Raw genomic sequence first — 21,856 nt, 5'->3', positions numbered from 1 at the left:
TCAGGAAATTTTGTATTTTATGGGGGTCGCCTGCATACCTTTCCGGACTAGCCAAGGGAATCGGCGGGGGGACATGTACCTGGATCTGTGAACTGCCTGAAGACACATCAAATGGATTTCTGGCTTGTCTATCAAGTCTATCCTTCAGCACCGCATTCTCTGCGCGAGAAGCGGCGACTTCCTGTTGGACCAAATTCAAAGCTTGGATAACTTCCTCTAACGTAGCCATCACTGAGCCGAACCCTGACCGGGAGGAGACTGTTTTCGTGGGTACGTGATTCTGTCACGGCGGCTCCACGCTCCTCAGGATCAGGGTGATGCTCATATGGGTCCACCTCCTGATTTCCCCACACTCTGACTAGACAATTGTGAACAGAGCATAGAGGTAATCAAGCGAGGGAAAGGTAAGGAAGGGGCTGCAAGGGAAGGGATACCTGAAACGAGAGAAACACACAGGTCAACAACAGTTTATTTCCCTAACTACTCTCATTTCATTCTCGCTAGGACCTTTTCGTACCATCAGTCTTCTCTAGTCCTGACGGTAGGATGTGTTTCAATCACGGATGGGAAGAACCGTGCTGCCCACACCGAAAGCATATAAGAACTCTGCCAGCATCAAGCAGCAGGAAACAGAACAAACCAAAAAGGCCCCTCACCGGGGAATCAAAGGAATGCAGCAATGTTCTGACGCTGGAGTACAGAGTACCTCACTGGGAGCACTGAAAACTCGGTTGGCATAGTTTTGATAAACCCCGTTGTCCCTGTGCACAAGTTCAAACAAGGCCCTGGAATATCAAACGAACACAAGTCTCGTGCCTGATTTTTGCCCCTAATAACAAAGAAAAACGAGCCTCTCCACTTCCTCCCTGGAAGCCTAGAGGCGGTGGCCAAATGTCTCGAAAGCAAATGAGAACAAACTACTCTCAACCTCCGCTCCGGGGGTCAAGAGTCTTACCCCTCTGGTCGTCGGCAGACCCAGGTCTCACGGAGTTCGACCGGGAACAGTCCTGCCCAAAGCCCTGTCTCAGGGAGACACCTGGAGGGTCTGATGCACCGCTACGAGTCCTCCCGCCTTCGTGGACGGTCCGCAGCTGATCCGTATCTTCGGCTCAAGGTTCCTGGACTCTAACTCACGCTCAGCCGTGTCGCGTAGTCAGAAGGTGGGTCCGGATAGAACCCGGGTTGGGCGATAGCACTCGCCTCGTAACGCGGAAATCACCGTGCCAAGCGTCCGCTTGGCAAATCTGGTCAGTATCACGTACGACGCCAGGAGCGTCGTACGCGACTATATTCTCATGGCTCCTCCCCTTCGGCAAAGGCCGCCGGGAATTGTAGTTCCGACGTGTTGTCGGGAGTAGGCGCGGCTCGTTACCTCACGGCCTGACAGTCACAGGGAGGTGTAACCACCTTCGAGACAGGATTTAGTGTATTGGGGCTGCGTGGCTGCACTCCTCGAGTGATTTGAAGTCTTGCACTGGGGGAGCAGTAGGCTCCTCTGTGCATATGCCAGCTCAAACCGGTTCTGGGGCTACCATCCCCTGCTCTGGTGTGAAACTGGACAAAGGGAAGTGGGTGTAGCCACCCACTCCCCTGACCATCCCGTAGGAGTGGTCATAGAGCTAGTCCCTCCCTTTCCTTTAGTATAAGATAGGGAAACCTTGCCATGGCAAACTAGATACCCCTGGACGACGCTCTACAAGAAGAATCCTGGACCTTCGACGTTCCACTACCTTTGGAAGACTGAAGAATCTCCCTTGGAGTCAAGGAGTGACTTCCCTGCTTGGCAGGCACCAAAACTTTGAATCAACGGTCGCAAACTTTCCCGCTCCCGCCGGAGTCCGAAGTCCCTGCAGCCCCAAAAGTAAATTTCCTAACTTCCTGACAGTCATTGTGAGTCCCCAGCAAAGCTGAGGTGAGTAGACCCTACGAGTGACAAGGAACAGCAATACCCGGGTACCGTGCACTATTGTTAAGTGTAACCCCTTCCAGACATTCTAAAAACTTGTGCATTAGACCACGTGTGGTCCAAGCCTCCAGCAGGATTTCCACTAAACATCAGAGGCCTACCTCGACCCGAGTGACCGTAGGCTCCTGTGAAGTGAATCCTCCTGAGGCGTCTTTGCGATCCCTTGCCGGTTGGCTTGTGGATCCACTGAAGACGTTTTCATCAAACCAAAGGGCTCCCCTGGTTGCTCCAGGCCTGCGCTGACTTATCCTTGCTGGGTGAGTCCCTCAGACCTTGTTGGTCTGCACCGCTGACTTTCTTCACCTTCCATGAGACTTGCGGCTGCCAAGGTTTATTGGCTTTAATCCCGTTGCCAACACCTCAGTAAGCTGCAGACTTTGTGGGACACTCCGAATCCAGCTCCTGGTCATCGTCAACACCTCCTGGACTTCGTGGCTGAAGTGTCAAGACACCCATGATCACCTGAAATCACCTGACGACTGTGGGCATCTATCTTCCTGGGCCCGGGTCCCTGGCAAGTGACTTTGAACACTGTCTCCTCTGCTTTCAGGTCTTCTTTCTTCAGAATCCAGCCTTGGATTCCACCAGACACTTTTCCTGTCTTCACAAGCAGCAAGTCTTCTTTGGCTCCCACTGAAAACGACGCCGCGACCCGACACCAAAAGTCACCTATGCACCCGGCTTCCCTGGGTGAGCTAACTCTAGTACTCCGGTGCTCCTGTGTGTGAACTACTTACCCTGTAAGTGACTTGCTTGTAGACTCTCCCGAAGTATCCTAAAACTTTAAAATTCCAACTGCGGCTTGCTCTATTGAAGTCTATTGGGATCCGCGGCTGTGTTCTCACACTGCATGCGTCTCCCGTGGGTCCTTTACTTACCTGCCTTGGGTGTATTAGTGAGGCCCCAACGCTTCTGAAGACCTTAGGCCTTCTCCATTCTTAAGTCGTTCTTCTTATACCTCTTTTTTAGTATATGGTCTGGTACGCCCCTAGGGCCCCAGCCATATAAGTGCTTAATTTGTTGTGAAACATTGATTTGTTCATATGCTCATAAAGAGATTAGTAGAGTGTGTCTAGAAATAAATACATATATATTTTATTTATTTACCTGTGTGGTGTCCTTTCATTTGGTAATTCAAGAGATGATAAGGTAAAACAAGCTGCTTTACATTCCTCAGAGACTTAGCCTGAAGGCTACTCTCCACAGCTACTGCTAGGATAGCTTTCTTTAAAAGGTTGTCTTAAACCTATCTACCATAAGAGTCGAATTGGACTGGTGAAAGGTGGCCACTTTAACTAGTGACCAGCATATGCCAAGCCAACTTCTCACATCACCCCACTCATTTGTTTCTTTTTATTCATACTCATACACCCATATCCAGTCTCTCTCAAGCACATATTAAAAACAATACAAAAAATGACTGATTCCACGTCCTAGTGAGTCACCTAATATTGACTCATTTGAGATAACATTTTCAATAATTTACTTTTTTGGGAATATGAACACACACATTGTAATGACCAATAAGCCCTTTCTCAATGTTTGGGTACATAATTCAACAATTTGCTTCCTTTGATGAACAAAATCGGTGGCTTCATTAATTTTCCAAAACAGTGCCAACATGTGTTACTGTGTGAGACCAAGAGAAGTCCTACGCCTTCTACAGGGCACACTAGGATTCCAATAAAAGTAAAAGACAAATATATATCAAACAAATATGGGGGGGTCAAGACACACCTGCATTAAAAACAGTGAAGAGTAATACACATTACACAGGTCATGCATGGCAAATATAAGTCAAAAGATACTTGAAAAAACTCATATTTACAATATTGTGTGTGTACTCAGTGGCAGGACCACCATACAGTGAATTAACAAACCTCCACCAGGATTACTCCTAGTATTACCTCGAAAATACCGTGAAAGGTTACAGGATTTCAACTGGAATTGTGCCACCACTTAACACAGGCCAGTAAAAAGGAGGTAATATTCGGCTACAATCACCAACCTACAACCATGTAGGTGTCTTATATAAAAGAAATATATCACAGTAGCAAACCTTGAGTGGATAAACTTCAAAATATAGAAGGATGAAGGACACAACTTCAGGTTGGTGTCTAAACCTGAATCACAAATGCATAAATTCACAATTTATAGTCATGCCCACCACAGCCTGAATATACAGTGCCAGGCATCGTCCACCATATAGTGTCATACCTAATATCTATCCAGTTCTGTTGCAGTGTAGGAACATGGACCCACTAAGTCCAACTATATTCAATGTGATGAAGATGATGGTTACATGAACATACATCCAGTTCCCTATCGCAAGCCATATACTTCACAAAACACTTCTCTGCTAGTGATTTTATAAAGATGAAGATACAACTGATCATAAATTGTTGGGAGCCCGGGCCATCCTGCAATATTATTATTATTATTACTGAGTTTTGTATCGCGCCTGGTTACCCTTGGGCATCCCCGCGCTCTTCCAGAAAAAAAGACACCGTAACACAAGACAGCGGCATTAGGCAGGGAACAGGTGGGTCTTTAAAAGTTTTTGGAAATGTAAAGTACTCGTTTCAGAGCGAAGGAATAACGGAAGGGAGTTCCACAGAGTTGCAACGTTTATGGAAAATCTTCTGCCGCCGGTCCTGGCCTTCCTCACTCTCGCAACTTGCAGCAGATGTTGGTGATCCGAGCGCAAGGTACGAGGGGCCTTGTAGGGTTGAACCATCTCCCGTAGGATGGGTGGCCCTTTACCCTGCAGGATTTTGTGGGCCATGCAGAGTGCTTTAAAATTCACCCTCTCTCTGATAGGAAGCCAGTGAAGCACCTTAAGCGCCGGGCGGGCAGATTTACGCCTGGGAAGATCCGTCAGGAGCCTAGCAGCAGCATTTTGTACTTGCTGCAGTTTGTTTAAGGTTGTTTCTGGGGCCCCCAGAAACAGCGCATTGCTGAAATCCAACCGTGAGATGATGAGTCCCTGGATTAGCAGCCTCCTCGAAGCCATCGGGAGAAGAGGTAAGATCTTCCGGGCAGCCCGGAGCAGACCAAAGCACACGCCTGCTGTTATTTTAGCGTGTGTCCTAAAAGAGAGGTCCTGCTCCAGCCACACCCCCAAGCTCTTAATCTCCTGTTTGGGGGTGGGTGCCACTCCCAGGCAGCTGGGCCAGCTGCTCGGTGAGAGGGAGGGAGGGGAGTTCCCCAGCATCATCAATTCGGTTTTCGAACCGTTAAGTTTGAGTGCTGAGCTGCACATCCACGTAAAGATCTGAGATAAACAGGTGTGCAGCCGGTCGGGTTGGTTTGCCGACTGGGGGAGCCCTACCACCAGCTGGGTATCATCAGCGTAGCTGATGATCTTGATACCCAGTGGCAGCACCACACTCTCCAGTGGGGCCATATAAATGTTAAACAATGTAGGGCTCAACGATGAGCCCTGTGGCACACCACACTGGAGACGGACAGATGTTGATCTCTCCTGGCCTTCCCAAACCTCAAACGTCCGGCCCTCCAAAAATGACGCGAACCATTTCAGGGCCATCCCGGAGACCCCCACCCCCGCCAGCCGTTGGAGTAACACCTGGTGGTCTACGGTGTCAAATGCCGCACTAAGGTCCAGGAGGATCACTGTCACCGATCCCCCTGAATCCAAAATGCTCCTGGCATTCTCCACGACTGCGAGCAGGGCAGTGTCCGTCCCCTGACCAGGGCGAAAACCCGTTTGGGAATCACCCAGGAGGGAATTGGATTCCAAAAAACCCGATAGACGCCTGTTCACGAGTTTCTCCGCCACCTTGCTAATGCCGGGGAGCAGAGAGATGGGCCTAAAATTAGCAAGGTCGGCGGGGTCCAGGCTAGGCTTCTTCAAAAGGGCCTTGACAACCGCTCCCTTCCAGCTGGGGGGCACCACTCCTTTGGAGAAAGAAAGATTTATAAGGTCAGTCACAGGGCCGCCGATGATAGAGGCGACCTGCTTCAGGTATTTCATCGGTACAGGGTCTCTCGGTGACCCACTCTTCACAATCGCCAGAACCCCGAGAGCTTCCTCCACCGTGACTAGACCAAAGGAATCCAGCTCCACTGCCCGCGGCCCGGGGCAAAGCCCTGGGCTGCCACCCGAGTGTGTCTCCTGGGCTAGCTGAGGAAGAGATGCCAAGATGTTTTCAACTTTGGTCTTGAAGAAAGAAGCAAGTTCGAAACATTTCTCACGTGGGTTGTCGTGAGTAACCGGGGGTTCAGGAGTTTGCAGGAGTTCTCTGATAACCCTGAAGGATTCCTTCGAAGAGTTGGAAGAGAGACCTATTCTCTCCTCGAAAAACACAGCCTTCGCTGCCTTGATGGCAGATTTATAGGTGCCGAGAGCCACCCGATATTCTGTCCGGCTGTTTTCACTCCAGTCCTTCCTCCAAGTCCGCTCCATCCTCTTGCAGCCCTTCCTGAGTGTTCTCAGCTCTGGTGAATACCAGGGGGCTGATCCCACTCTTCTACCCCTAGTAAGTAATCTTTTCTTAGGTAGAATGGCATCGAGCAAATTGGTCAGCCAGGTGCTAAGGTTCACATCGGCTACCAACGGATCAGACCCAGGAAGGGGCCGGGACGACTCCAAATGTGTTGCCCAGATGTCCACTGGAAGCCTAGACCAGGCTCTTTCAACCGTAAATACCCTGGGAGTTGATGCCACTGCGACATCAAGCTGCCATTGGGCCGGGACCATAAAATGGTCTGTCCAGGGCAGAGCCAGCGCGGGCAATATTTTGAGGCGATCCGAGTTTGAAAATATGGGATCAAGCAGATGTCCCTTCGCATGCGTTGCACCCGAGTTGGCCAGGCTGATCTCAAACGCCTTGATGTCGAACTGCAGATCTGTACCCAGAGAGCAAGAGGGGTCGTCAAAGTGGATGTTGAAATCACCCAATGCCACAAAGTTGGCAGTAGAGGAGGCAAGGAGCGCGACCGTTTCGAGAAAGGAGTTGATAAAATTGCCCATAGTCCCAGGGGGGCGGTAAATCAAAAGGCCAGCCAGGGACGCCGTAGGCGACAGACGTAGGGAGAACTGACAGCTCTCGCAGTCGCTCAACCCTCCATCTTGAGCCTTACACACTAACGTATCCCTGTAAAGGATGGCAATTCCTCCGCCCCGGCCCACAGGTCTGTCTAGATGGAATATGAGGAAGCCTGGTGGAAGTGCTCTAACCATGTCCGGGCCGGAGCATGAGGAAATCCAGGTCTCCGTTAGGAACAAGACATCCAATTTATGGTCAAGGATGAGAGAGTTAATTTCCGTCGCGTGGTTGGGTAAAGAGCGGCAGTTCAGCAAAGCTAGTGATAACACAGAGTTATCCAAATCCGGATTGCAGGCCCCACAAGGGCGGAACGGGTATCCGTCTGCATGAGCATAGCAACAAGTAGATACCATAGGGGACCGCCAAGAAAGAAGGTCATCCCTCCTATACCTGATACATGTAGGAGGTGGCTCCTGTGAGACAGGCAGGGCGGCCAGCCCCTGAGCCCGTCTGGGCCCGGACGGGCCCAGACGGGCTGAACTCTGGCGTAACTCCGGCGTCAGTCCGGCGTCCCCGCTGCGCGTGGCCGCTGCGCGTCAACATGGCTACCTAAATACTCTCCTAGCGAGGTAGAGAGAGGACTTCAACACGCGCTAGGACCCACTCATCTAAGATGGCCGCCACGGGACAGGGGCAGAGGACCCACATAGAGCGGTGATTTCACTATTATAGTGCAAGTATGGTGACAGAGATGGGGGTATGCGAGGCCAGGCTGATTAAGAACAAGGAATAAGTGTTCAAAAACAAGCTCAATAAAAAGCAAAAAACGGGTATTTTAAAATCAAGGAACTGCCAAGAGCAGCGCTCCAGGTATAGCGCTCACGCTGGAATAGGGCGGCGCTGCAGGATTTGCCTGCCTAAGTACTCTCCTAGCGAGGTAGAGAGAGGACTTCAACACGCGCTAGGACCCACTCACCTAAGATGGCCGCCACGGGACAGGGGCAGAGGACCCACAAAGAGCGGTGATTTCACTATTATAGTGCAAGTATGGTGACAGAGATGGGGGTATGCGAGGCCAGGCTGATTAAGAACAAGGAATAAGTGTTCAAAACAAGCTCAATAAAAAGCAAAAAACGGGTATTTTAAAATCAAGGAACTGCCAAGAGCAGCGCTCCAGGTATAGCGCTCACGCTGGAATAGGGCGGCGCTGCAGGATTTGCCTGCCTAAGTACTCTCCTAGCGAGGTAGAGAGAGGACTTCAACACGCGCTAGGACCCACTCACCTAAGATGGCCACCACGGGACAGGGGCAGAGGACCCACAAAGAGCGGTGATTTCACTATTATAGTGCAAGTATGGTGACAGAGATGGGGGTATGCGAGGCCAGGCTGATTAAGAACAAGGAATAAGTGTTCAAAAACAAGCTCAATAAAAAGCAAAAAACGGGTATTTTAAAATCAAGGAACTGCCAAGAGCAGCGCTCCAGGTATAGCGCTCACGCTGGAATAGGGCGGCGCTGCAGGATTTGCCTGCCTAAGTACTCTCCTAGCGAGGTAGAGAGAGGACTTCAACACGCGCTAGGACCCACTCACCTAAGATGGCCGCCACGGGACAGGGGCAGAGGACCCACAAAGAGCGTTGATTTTACTATTATAGTGCAAGTATGGTGACAGAGATGGGGGTATGCGAGGCCAGGCTGATTAAGAACAAGGAATAAGTGTTCAAAAACAAGCTCAATAAAAAGCAAAAAACGGGTATTTTAAAATCAAGGAACTGCCAAGAGCAGCGCTCCAGGTATAGCGCTCACGCTGGAATAGGGCGGCGCTGCAGGATTTGCCTGCCTAAGTACTCTCCTAGCGAGGTAGAGAGAGGACTTCAACACGCGCTAGGACCCACTCACCTAAGATGGCCGCCACGGGACAGGGGCAGAGGACCCACAAAGAGCGGTGATTTCACTATTATAGTGCAAGTATGGTGACAGAGATGGGGGTATGCGAGGCCAGGCTGATTAAGAACAAGGAATAAGTGTTCAAAAACAAGCTCAATAAAAAGCAAAAAACGGGTATTTTAAAATCAAGGAACTGCCAAGAGCAGCGCTCCAGGTATAGCGCTCACGCTGGAATAGGGCGGCGCTGCAGGATTTGCCCGCCTAAGTACTCTCCTAGCGAGGTAGAGAGAGGACTTCAACACGCGCTAGGACCCACTCACCTAAGATGGCCGCCACGGGACAGGGGCAGAGGACCCACAAAGAGCGGTGATTTCACTATTATAGTGCAAGTATGGTGACAGAGATGGGGGTATGCGAGGCCAGGCTGATTAAGAACAAGGAATAAGTGTTCAAAAACAAGCTCAATAAAAAGCAAAAAACGGGTATTTTAAAATCAAGGAACTGCCAAGAGCAGCACTCCAGGTATAGCGCTCACGCTGGAATAGGGCGGCGCTGCAGGATTTGCCTGCCTAAGTACTCTCCTAGCGAGGTAGAGAGAGGACTTCAACACGCGCTAGGACCCACTCACCTAAGATATCCGCCACGGGACAGGGGCAGAGGACCCACAAGAGCGGTGATTTCACTATTATAGTGCAAGTATGGTGACAGAGATGGGGGTATGCGAGGCCAGGCTGATTAAGAACAAGGAATAAGTGTTCAAAACAAGCTCAATAAAAAGCAAAAAACGGGTATTTTAAAATCAAGGAACTGCCAAGAGCAGCGCTCCAGGTATAGCGCTCACGCTGGAATAGGGCGGCGCTGCAGGATTTGCCTGCCTAAGTACTCTCCTAGCGAGGTAGAGAGAGGACTTCAACACGCGCTAGGACCCACTCACCTAAGATGGCCGCCACGGGACAGGGGCAGAGGACCCACAAAGAGCGGCGATTTCACTATTATAGTGCAAGTATGGTGACAGAGATGGGGGTATGCGAGGCCAGGCTGATTAAGAACAAGGAATAAGTGTTCAAAAACAAGCTCAATAAAAAGCAAAAAACGGGTATTTTAAAATCAAGGAACTGCCAAGAGCAGCGCTCCAGGTATAGCGCTCACGCTGGAATAGGGCGGCGCTGCAGGATTTGCCTGCCTAAGTACTCTCCTAGTGAGGTAGAGAGAGGACTTCAACACGCGCTAGGACCCACTCACCTAAGATGGCCGCCACGGGACAGGGGCAGAGGACCCACAAAGAGCTGTGATTTTACTATTATAGTGCAAGTATGGTGACAGAGATGGGGGTATGCGAGGCCAGGCTGATTAAGAACAAGGAATAAGTGTTCAAAAACAAGCTCAATAAAAAGCAAAAAACGGGTATTTTAAAATCAAGGAACTGCCAAGAGCAGCGCTCCAGGTATAGCGCTCACGCTGGAATAGGGCGGCGCTGCAGGATTTGCCTGCCTAAGTACTCTCCTAGCGAGGTAGAGAGAGGACTTCAACACGCGCTAGGACCCACTCACCTAAGATGGCCGACACGGGACAGGGGCAGAGGACCCACAAAGAGCGGTGATTTCACTATTATAGTGCAAGTATGGTGACAGAGATGGGGGTATGCGAGGCCAGGCTGATTAAGAACAAGGAATAAGTGTTCAAAAACAAGCTCAATAAAAAGCAAAAAATGGGTATTTTAAAATCAAGGAACTGCCAAGAGCAGCGCTCCAGGTATAGCGCTCACGCTGGAATAGGGCGGCGCTGCAGGATTTGCCTGCCTAAGTACTCTCCTAGCGAGGTAGAGAGAGGACTTCAACACGCGCTAGGACCCACTCACCTAAGATGGCCGCCACGGGACAGGGGCAGAGGACCCACAAAGAGCGGTGAATTCACTATTATAGTGCAAGTATGGTGACAGAGATGGGGGTATGCGAGGCCAGGCTGATTAAGAACAAGGAATAAGTGTTCAAAAACAAGCTCAATAAAAAGCAAAAAACTGGTATTTTAAAATCAAGGAACTGCCAAGAGCAGCGCTCCAGGTATAGCGCTCACGCTGGAATAGGGCGGCGCTGCAGGATTTGCCTGCCTAAGAACTCTCCTAGCGAGGTAGAGAGAGGACTTCAACACGCGCTAGGACCCACTCACCTAAGATGGCCGCCACGGGACAGGGGCAGAGGACCCACAAAGAGCGGTGATTTCACTATTATAGTGCAAGTATGGTGACAGAGATGGGGGTATGCGAGGCCAGGCTGATTAAGAACAAGGAATAAGTGTTCAAAAACAAGCTCAATAAAAAGCAAAAAACGGGTATTTTAAAATCAAGGAACTGCCAAGAGCAGCGCTCCAGGTATAGCGCTCACGCTGGAATAGACAACTACATACAAAGAAATACACACACTGAATGGGCACCATGACAGAAATCTCCTAAGTCAAATCGCCCATCCGTTGGTTTCAAAGTGCCTCCAAATTGATACCTTTTAGTATTAAAGTCATTTTGCTTTGTTCGTCATCTAAAATGGGGATCATGTAGGTAACCTAGTATGTAATAACTGCAATGTATTTGAGCTCCTCCGTGCTCATTGGTGTCATCCTAGCTTCCAATCCACCAATTATCCTGCTTCAATAATTCAGACAAAGATTTGACCCTACTAAATCAGCACAGAGGTCCATAGAATACTGGCGACCCTTACATCATTAAAGTTCAAACTTGTACAAAATTCAGCATATCCTCAGCATAAGCTTAAAGGAACACACAAGGCTTCCACTTACTCTTATACCCATCTGGATGGTTGTCGCATGACATTTGACTAGCATATGTATACCTTTTAATTGGGCAGTCAACCAAACAAGGGTGGCCAGTAGGACAATTAGGGAACCCTAGATGTAACTGAGAGTGAAACCGAAACACTTACATTTCCAAGTGTATTCAGATGTAAGTGACACTAAGGGATCCTCAAACCCACAAGGCATCCCTAAATGAATCTCAATGATATTCATGTACACCCTACTTACCTAAGGTGACCTTGAATCTCTGGACTTCCAGGGAATAAACTATTTCACAACCACCTCAGGGCTGACGAATGCCTCTGGTGATTTTACAAGTTCTAAAACCCTTAAAAAGCAAAGTCTTTGTAGAAATGGGAGGTGCACCAGAAATGAAGTCAGAATCATTTACTTTAGTCCATTATTTAGCTTCATTGGTGACAAGAGTAAAAATGGCCATCAGCTAACGTGTTTTGTTCCTTCGACCAAAGTTGTAAAACCCTTGTTTGGATGTAACTCTTTCTAGAGAACTAAGTAATCCACCACTGAGCCTGGAAAAGGTTTTTGGAAGTTATGATTAACTTGACCGATATCCCCAGAAATAATATGGTCTAAACCAGCCTAAAATGTTGGTTTGAACATGCATTGTTAAAGTTAGGTTCTGAATACCCCATCTGACAGATCAATCATGAGGTTAAAGGGAGAGTATTATACATATTTCCCCATCCCTCGTTAAATACACATCAGATATCACAGCAAGGCCCTGGTGAAGTTTTTATAATTGGAGCGTAAACTTGCGTAAATATCAATAATTAGGTTTCACATTTTTTTATTTATTTTGTATTTTATTTGTTTTGTTTTCTCCTGCTTTTTTAGGTAAGAGTTGCCCATGAAATACTGGTTTGCACAGAAAATGTCCTGCGGGAATTGTGAGACTGGACTTGTGGCACAGCAGCATGTGCTCCAAAATCAGTGTTTTCCTGTGTTACCCTCGAAAATACATTGAGCAGGTATATTGTGTGACTTTTGTGGATGCGTGCATACTTTGCCTACAGTTTTCACCTGGGTGACCCCCACCCAAGAGGGTTTTGCATTAAACATTACATTTTTGGGCAAAAAAGTTAGCAAATGTTTCTACAACTTATTTTACAATCTCTTTCTTGCTTCATCACAGCACTGTGGACTAGGATGTAGGCAACAGTTACACAGATAAACTATATGTTATCGGGGCGTGGCTAGCACCTAAGGAAGATGTCGACTTTTCAGTGACGCTCGGTGAGGCACTTCGAAAAAGAGCCGTCTCCCTGCGACTTCTGCTTTACAGCTCGCAGTGCTTGCGCGAGTATCCTGAGAAGGAAACTTTGCCTACTTGGTGTTCTAGGGGATTCTGAGCAATATTCTTCCTTCAATGCTCCTTATTCTATGGAATTACAAGTGACAAAATTACTGAGGTAAATGCCGCTTTTACTTACACAACTTATACCCAACTTTTACCCAAGCGATACATGAGCCTTCTACTTTTTTTTAAAAACAAAGTGAATAACCACATATCGTTTTACTACATGGGTTTTTTTCTCCTGAATTCTTTAACTGAACTCAAAGAGCTACGCAACAGCCGGCCTTGAGGATTGTTCTCTTGCTATATGCTCTGAGGGCTCTCATGCACTTAACTCTTCTGCATTCTGGATCTGACTACCTCATTGTATGGGCAGATTGAGGAAAGCAAATTCTTTGTTGACACCTGCAGCGCACAGATTTATAGCACGTTCAAGCTCCTGCACCTTCCTGCCCTCAATGGGGGACTCTTTGAACTTGCCACTTAAGAGCGCTTCTTCATCCAGCATTAATGCTCCTTCTACTACTAATAAAGTGTCAACCAAACAATTGAAAAAAGACCCTCCTTCTCCACCAAAGCAGACTTTGTCCGTTTCTATGGAACTTCTTCTAGAAGCGATTCGTGCTCTCCGTCCCTTCGTAGAAGAGACAAACTCCAAATTACAAGTTCTTACAGATGGAGGACAAAGATGGAGGAGAGAATCACCAAGGTTGAACACAATGTGGAGTCTCTAAACTCAAACCTGCTGTAAAGTAGAAGTTCTGCAAACCAAAGTCACATCCATCCAGAGGCAGACTGAAAACCTTAAAAACAGGAACAGATGAAATAACCTTCGCATATATGGTTTAACAGAGGGCTCGGAAGGTTCTGATCCTCTCAATTTCTGCAAATTTTTCCTGCCAACAGTTTTGTGTCTACCAGAAGGTACTACTCTAAACATCCAGCGTGCCCATAGATTGGGACCTCCACATGCGGCCTCTTCCAACATGAAGAAACCGAGAGGAGTTATATTGTACTTTCTTGAATATACTGATCTGCTCAAGGTGCTCTAGTTTAACAAATTGTTTAGATGAGTTTAACCAATTTTTCTTTTTTCAGGTTCTATTTTCATACTGTTCGATGTGTTTCACCTTACATGTCTTTTGTCCTGAAGTCTCCCCTGCCTTACCTCGTGGAGTCTGGACGTGTCCTCGTTCTATGTGGCCTCATCCCCCCTCACTCCTTGTATGTTTTGGACTTTGTGTACGTACAGTATTTTTTCTTGTTCTAGTCTCCCTAATTGTAATCTTTCTTTTTTCTATAACTTTCTTTTTACCGATTCTTAAACTTCATATTCATAACATTCCTTCATATCAATTTTTTTCCTCTTGTTCTTTCTTCTTCTCTTCTCTCATTCATCGGGTTTCACTGGTATTAATTTCGTACTTATTGCAAGCTTTATTTTTTACATTGTACATTTTACTACTGGTTTAGTTAATTATTCATTTTGTATGATTAGTTTATGTTTTCAAAAATCATCACATGGAATGTCAGAGGCTTAAATTCTCCCATTAAGAGACAGCGAGTTTTGTCATACTCATCTAAATTAGATGTTGACATAGACTTATTACAGGAGTCACACCTTACAGAGAATGAATCATTAAATCTCAAAAATAATTGGGTTGGTGAAATTTTCTTCTCACATGTGACGGTAAAAGGAATGGGGTCATAACACTATGTCATAAGGCTTTGAATGCTAAGTTAATTTCTCAAGAATCAGACAATGAAGGTAGATGACTTTTCACCAACTTAATGATAGGAAAGACTCCAATCTCTTTATTCAACATTTATGCCCCTATCAATAGTGATGCTCTTTTTTGGTTCCAAATCACTCAGCTGCTTGCAAAGTATCCTTCGGAGAATTTTATCTTTGCGGGTGATTGCAATCAAGTAGTTGATCCCTTTCTAGACCAAAATTTGAAGACTCTTTTTATTCCAAATAAAGCACACAAAATGTTTTTACATACTATAAAACAAAGGAACCTGGTGGATGCTTGGAGACTCTGTAATCCCTCATCACGAGAATATACCTTTTTCTCCCCGCCACACCAATTTCAATCTGGAATAGGCCATTTATTCACTTTATCCAATATTTCCCAGTCTCTAAGCTCAGCTGACATTGGCCCCATACTTATCTCTTACCATGCCCTGGTTTCTCTCCAACTGGATATCTTACATCAACCTGCATTATCTAAAAAATAAAGTTTTAACAATTCCTTACTTTTAGACTCTAACTTCACCACCACTTTTGTCTCTTTTTTCCATGATTTTTTTCGAATCAATCAAATAGATAACCTTCCCTTCCATACAATTTGTGATACTTTCAAAGCAGCTGCACATGACTTCATTATAAGACATGTGTCTAGCAAAGGCAAAACTTCCCGAACACTGAATAATGAGCTTCTCAGGAAAATTAAGAGATTGGAACACTTTTTTAACACCTCTAAGTTAAAAGACTCTCTATAAGATCTTATAAATGCTAAAATTGATTTCAATAATGTCTCTACCGAAAATGCTTCTCTTTATTTATTAAAAACCAGTGCAAAGTTTTATGGAGGCCAGAAGAAATCTGTTAAATTGTTAGCCAACTACCTTAAGATTAAGCAAAATAGTCTTTAAATTGAATCCAATATTGATGATAATCAAATACCAAAACTCAGAGACTCAGAAATTCTGAACAAATTTAAGCAGTTTTACAAGTCTCTGTAAACACCTGAGACCATGTCCTCATATGCAGATATCACTCATTATCTTTCTACGATTCAGCAACATGCTGAGTCCCCAGTGAATTTAGATCTTTTAGAAACTGATATTCCACAGGCGGAAATGTTAAATGCATTGAAGACCCTGCAAAAGGATAAAGACCCAGGCCCTGATGGGTTTACGATTGAATTCTATTTACATTTTGCTCAACTACTTCTTCAATACCTGCACACTCTTATTGCCTCTTACATCACATCACGTAAATCCTCAGGCTCCTTCTTAGAGGCCTTAATCTGTCTCATACCAAAAGAAGGCAAAGATTTACGCTATTGTAAAAACTATTGGCCCGTATCCCTAGTCAATGTGGATTACAACATTTTCTCAAAAGCATTAGCCCTTCGACTAGAAACATATCTCCCTCTGATGCTTGGTAAAGAGCAATCAGGTTTTGTCAAAGGACGTAATATCACTGACAACACACATTTATTTTTTGAAATTTTATCCAAAATGTCACATTATTCAGATCCTTTGGCAGCGATTGCCCTGGATGTAGAAAAGGCTTTTGATAGGGTATATTGGCCTTTTATTTTTCACACTCTTAAATGGTTTGGGTTTCTCCCAAAAATTGTTACTCTAATTGCTTTGCTCTATTCTGAACCCAAAGCTGCCATTTTTGCTAATAGTCTGACATCTCCTTATTTTTACTCTAAATAGAGGAGTTCGCCAAGGTTGCCCTTTATCTTCCCTTCTTTTTAATTTAGTACTAGAAGCATTTTTATAAAAAATCTGACAAAATCATTCCATAACAAGGTTCAAATCTAACAGTCAACAGATTAAATTAACAGCATCTGCAGATGATATATTATTAGTCCTCCCTCAACCACAGACCTCACTCCCAGCATTTTTTTAAGAGGTGGAATCTGATAAAGTGGTATCTGGCTACAAATTAAATAACGAAAAACGTGAAATATTGCCCTTAACTAAGTACAAATTCAAAGAAGATTTTGCGACTTCTAACTTCACATGGAATTCTCAGCACCTTAAATATTTGGGTTTATGGTTTTCGCCATCTATTAAGACATCCATGTGTTTAAACTTTGATAATTGCCTTAATAAATTAAAAACAATTACTACAAAATGGCATCTCCTTTACCTATCCTTGTGGGGTCATCTTAACACCATTAAAATGATGCTTGCCACTATTCTTCTTTACATTATATCTAATGTACAAATCTCTATACCAGCTAAGTTTTTTAAATAAAGTTAACTCAATCCTTCTTTTGCTTTTATAGAATAACAAAAAATCAAGAATGTCATTGCAAAGGCTGACGTGCCCAAAATCGGAAGGCGGGGTCAACTTTCCTGATTCTCCTAAGTATCAAAGAGCTTTTCAATTGAAGCAGCTGTTGAAATGGGTGTCTCATCCATCTGAGGACTCCGCACAATGGGTTGATCTCGAACTTTCATTCATATCACTCTTTTCATTTCAGGAATACCTCTCCTTCACTCATAAACCACAAAAAACTTCCACAACAGTAGTTAAATTTTCCTGTAAGATATTAGATGCTCTTCTCCATACCGCACCACATGACCTCAACACTTTTTTTGCCTCCACAATCTGGCAGAACAAATCTATACTTGTCAACAACAAACCTGTTTATTGGAAAGCATGGAGAAATAAAGGTCTAATTTGGGTGTACCAGCTATTTGAACAAGGCACACATATCCCATTTTTCATTTACCTCCCTCTTTTCAACATACATTTTCAGTTCTATGATCCGCAATACTGGAAGTCTATTCTCACTTTCAATCTATAACTCCTTCATCTCCGCATATTGACTCTACATGGTGTAATTTCCTCTGCTTGAACCCCAAAGCCTCTAATATTTATTCCCGTTTAACACAATCTCCCATAAACAGAGATAAAACCGACTCATAAATTTATTGGGAAACTGACTTTGATACAGTTTGGCCCATCTACTTATGGAATAAATTATGGACCAAAATCAGAAAATCATCTAGAGCGGCCAACACTACACAAACTATTTTTTTCATTTACAATAGACTTCTTTTCACACCCACATATTTACACAGGATACATGATGTAATTCCTAGCACTTGATGGACATGCTCTTATGAGGACGCTGACTTAAAACACTTGCTATTTACTTGTCCATATGTACTTAAATTTTGGAAACAAGTTTGGTCTCAAATTAATACTATCTTCCATACCCCAGCTCCCTTTTCCTCCATCAATATTTTTGGGGGGAGCTTGTCCCTTTATTGGAATATGAAACAATCATGAATATAATTCATAGACCTATTGCTAGCTGTTGCTTTTCAACAGATAACAAAACGTAGGAAGGATATAACTAAATTATAGTACGTAACTTGGTTGTACCCTGTTTGTCATAACCATAGACTGGACACAAACTTTGTATATCCTATATCTCTTGCCAAAAAATGTCTACAACTATGGTCTCCTGTTACACATTTTTTTGATGATTGTGTACAAAATTCTTTGCTCCCACTCCCTTACAACAAGAAGTTGCTCAGCCTCCCTGACTTCCCTTATGTTATCAATGATACTGTTTAATATATCCTCTTTATAATTTTTTTTTATTTTTTTATTTTTTTTTTCTCGATTCAGTAGCACAATTCATTATTTACAGACCATTATTTGTAACAGAGAAATAAACAAAGCCCGTACATAGAGACAGAAAAAACAAAGCAATCAAACCAAAAATGCATTATTAAATATATCATTGCTGTATCTAAATTCTAATCGGTTCCCAAATGGCCGCCCCCAACTTTTTCTTTGCAATCCCTTTCAATTTATATAATGCCCATTCCATATTATATATAGCAATAAGTTTTGCTCTCCAGCTTGTGAAGGCAGGAGGCTCAGAATCCAGCCACTGAGATGTTATACAAGACCGCAAAACTGACATACAGATAAATTTAAATCCTCTATCAGATGACGACTGTCTACCCATATCTGTACTGAATTCTATTCCAAACAAAACCAAAGAGGCCGTGACAGATATTGGTATTCCCAGAGATTGTGACAGGAACCGTTCAATATCCAGCAGGAGTGGCTGTAAGGCAGGACAGGAGTAAAACATGTGCAGTGAGTCTGCTGCATAGAGTCCACACCTTGAACAATTAGCCCCCTTACCAGCCTTCCACTTTGCTATCCTTCCTGGCGTATAATATAAATTAAACGTGGCCATATATGATTGACTTCTAAGACTACCAGAAAGCAAGATAGAGCTAGCCGTTCGCATTACTAATTGTAAGTCCAAATTAACTATCGACGCTTTTTCCTCCCATATTGCCTCCTGCCTTCCTAAGTCATCAGTTTGTATTAGCATAAGCTCTGCATATAATTGCCCTATTTTACATTTTCCTTTTATTAAATCCAAGACACGGATTTGTAATGGGTAACATTTTCTCCCCACAATTGCGGCCTGTAAGGCACTTCTTAATTGCAAATACTTAAAGAAATCCGCCTTTCCAACCCCGCATCTGCTTTGTAAAGTTGAGAAAGATACGATCTCCCCCTGCTCCAGCAAATCACCTACTAACCTAATACCAAGCTGTGACCACCTACGCATAACGGAGTCCTGAAACACCATATAGGATAAGACTGACGAGTCTAACGGTGTATACCGTGTAATACAAGGAATAGAAAACAGTTTGCAAAGTCTCTTCCAAACTACATAGGCCGCCTGAATGATTTTAAACCTAGTCTTTTTGTAGTAGCTTGGCTCTAATACTTTTAAAAGTAACCCTTGTGCTAAATTTCCCAAACACCACTCATAAATAGATAGAGAGAAAGCAGGATCCAACACCGTCATCCTGCCCCAAATCAAAACACCCATTAATTGAAACAGCGAGGCTGAATAATACAAATAAAAATTTGGGAGAGCCAGACCTCCACGTTCCGATGGCAAGTAAAGCCATTTAATTGCCCTTCTAGAGCGGTGGTATCCCCAGAGAAATCGTGAACACATCCGTTCTATTCTGTCAAATAATTCTTTTGGAAAGAGGATAGGGATAGCCCGAAACAGATACAGCAATTTAGGAAAGATAGACATTTTCAAAACATTAGCCCTTCCATATAAGGAGAGATGCAGCCGATTAATTCTCTCCAAAATTTTATTTGAGGAAGCAAGTATCGGCTCTACATTAATACTCGGGATGTTTTGAATTTTAGATGAAACAATTATACCCAAATACATAGCCTCTGTGGCCACACCCACCCCTAAATCCCCTAGAGACCCAGCTTCTGAGTGCAATACTTGAGTCTTCCCCAAATTTAGTTTATAACCAGATACTATTCCGAAATTTCCAGTGATAGTCTCGATTCTAGGCATAGCACTGCTCATATCTGATGACAATACCGCAAGATCGTCAGCATATGCCAGGACTTTAACTGAGTATGGGCTCGAAATTACCGGTAGAATAACCGGGTCCGACTCTAGCCTTGCAATGAGAGGATCAATAAACAGAGCAAACAGGAGTGGTGAGCAGGGGCACCCCTGACGTGTGCCTCTACTAATCAAAAAAGTCTGTGTCTCCTCCCCTCCCAAACGAACCCTTGCTCTCGGAGTTAAATACATTGACTGTATTGCCCGTATATATCTGCTAGGAAACGACTTCCATCTCATTACGGCCCATAAAAACTCCCAAGAGACCCTGTTGAATGCTTTTTCAGCATCCAACAGGGCCACCCCAACAGAGGCATTCGTTGCCTGAGCCCAGTCGAATATCGTAATAAGTCGCCTAACATGATCCGTGGTCCCCCTCCCAGCTATAAACCCATGTTGTTGTAATGAAACAAGGGGGCTGATCACGTCTCCCAATCTCGTTGCCAAACACTTCGAGTAGATCTTATTATGGGCATTGATTAACGAGATCGGTCTATACGAGGAAAGCTCCTGAGGATCCTTTCCCTTTTTTTTAAAAACTACTATTATAGTTTGAGATCAAGAGGCCGGAGGAATCCCAACAAAAGCTGATTGAAAAACTAAGGTCATTATCCTCTCTAGTTCCCTCTTAAATTTTATATAAAACTCCAGGGGGATCGAGTCTGATCCCATAGCCTTCCCCACTGCTAATGACATCATTGCCTTTTCGATCTCCTCTGGAGAAAGCTCCTCCGTTAGTGCCCCTTTATCCTGTTCCTTTACCCCCACGCAGGCCACTCCTGCTAAATACCCCTCCGCACTTACGACTGATTCAGATGTATATAATTTTTCGTAGTATTTTCTAAAAGCGTCCTGGATCAGGGAAGGAGCCTCCACCATATTTCCCTCAGGATCCTTAATCTTATCAATCCTAGAATCCACCTCTCTTTGGCGTAATCTATTGGCAAGAACCTTACCAACCTTTTCACCATACTCATAAAGCTCTCTCCTATGTATTTGGTAGCTAGCAGCCACCACATCTGCATAGCCTTGATAGATTTTCGCCCGACAAGCTGCCACCTCTGCTTGAGCCTCCTTTACCCTCCCACCAATCTTTATCTCTCGCACCAATTTTTGCTCCACCTGAGAGAGAGTCCCTAAATCATCTAAAACCTTTAGGCGCTCTATCTTACTCTTCCTTGCAGCAAATCTTAATGTCTCACCTCTTATCCCCGCCTTCAACGCATCCCAGACAATATCAATTACAATAATCCTCACTGAGCAGGAGCTTTCTATCAAATGTCCATTTTTTAGACCTGACCGTTAAGCCCGAGAATTCGAACTCCAAGACTACCGGATTGTGATCTGATATAATTTTAGGAAGTATCCTAATTGAAGCCCTCGGTAAAACATCACCAGATACCAAAAAATAATCTAGCCGTGCCATTTTCACATGTGGGGCAGAGAAATACGTAAATCCATCCTGGCCAGCGTTGAGTTCTGCCCATACATCATATAACCCTTGATCCTGGACAAGCGCCTATACAGAACATAATGTAATAACTTGCTGTGAAACCAGCGCCTCTATCATTACCCAACGTCCCAAATTATCAACTTTATACTTCTTCATTTTAATTAATCCCTTCTTAGCAAGAACCGCAACACCCTTAACATTAGCCGTCTGCGTAGTACAAGCCAATAGCTCGAGCCCTAAAGAGCC

The sequence above is a fragment of the Triturus cristatus genome, chromosome 11, assembly GCF_964204655.1.
Source record: "Triturus cristatus chromosome 11, aTriCri1.1, whole genome shotgun sequence".
Classification (NCBI taxonomy): Eukaryota; Metazoa; Chordata; class Amphibia; order Caudata; family Salamandridae; genus Triturus; species Triturus cristatus.
Note: the sequence above shows the minus strand (reverse complement) of the source record.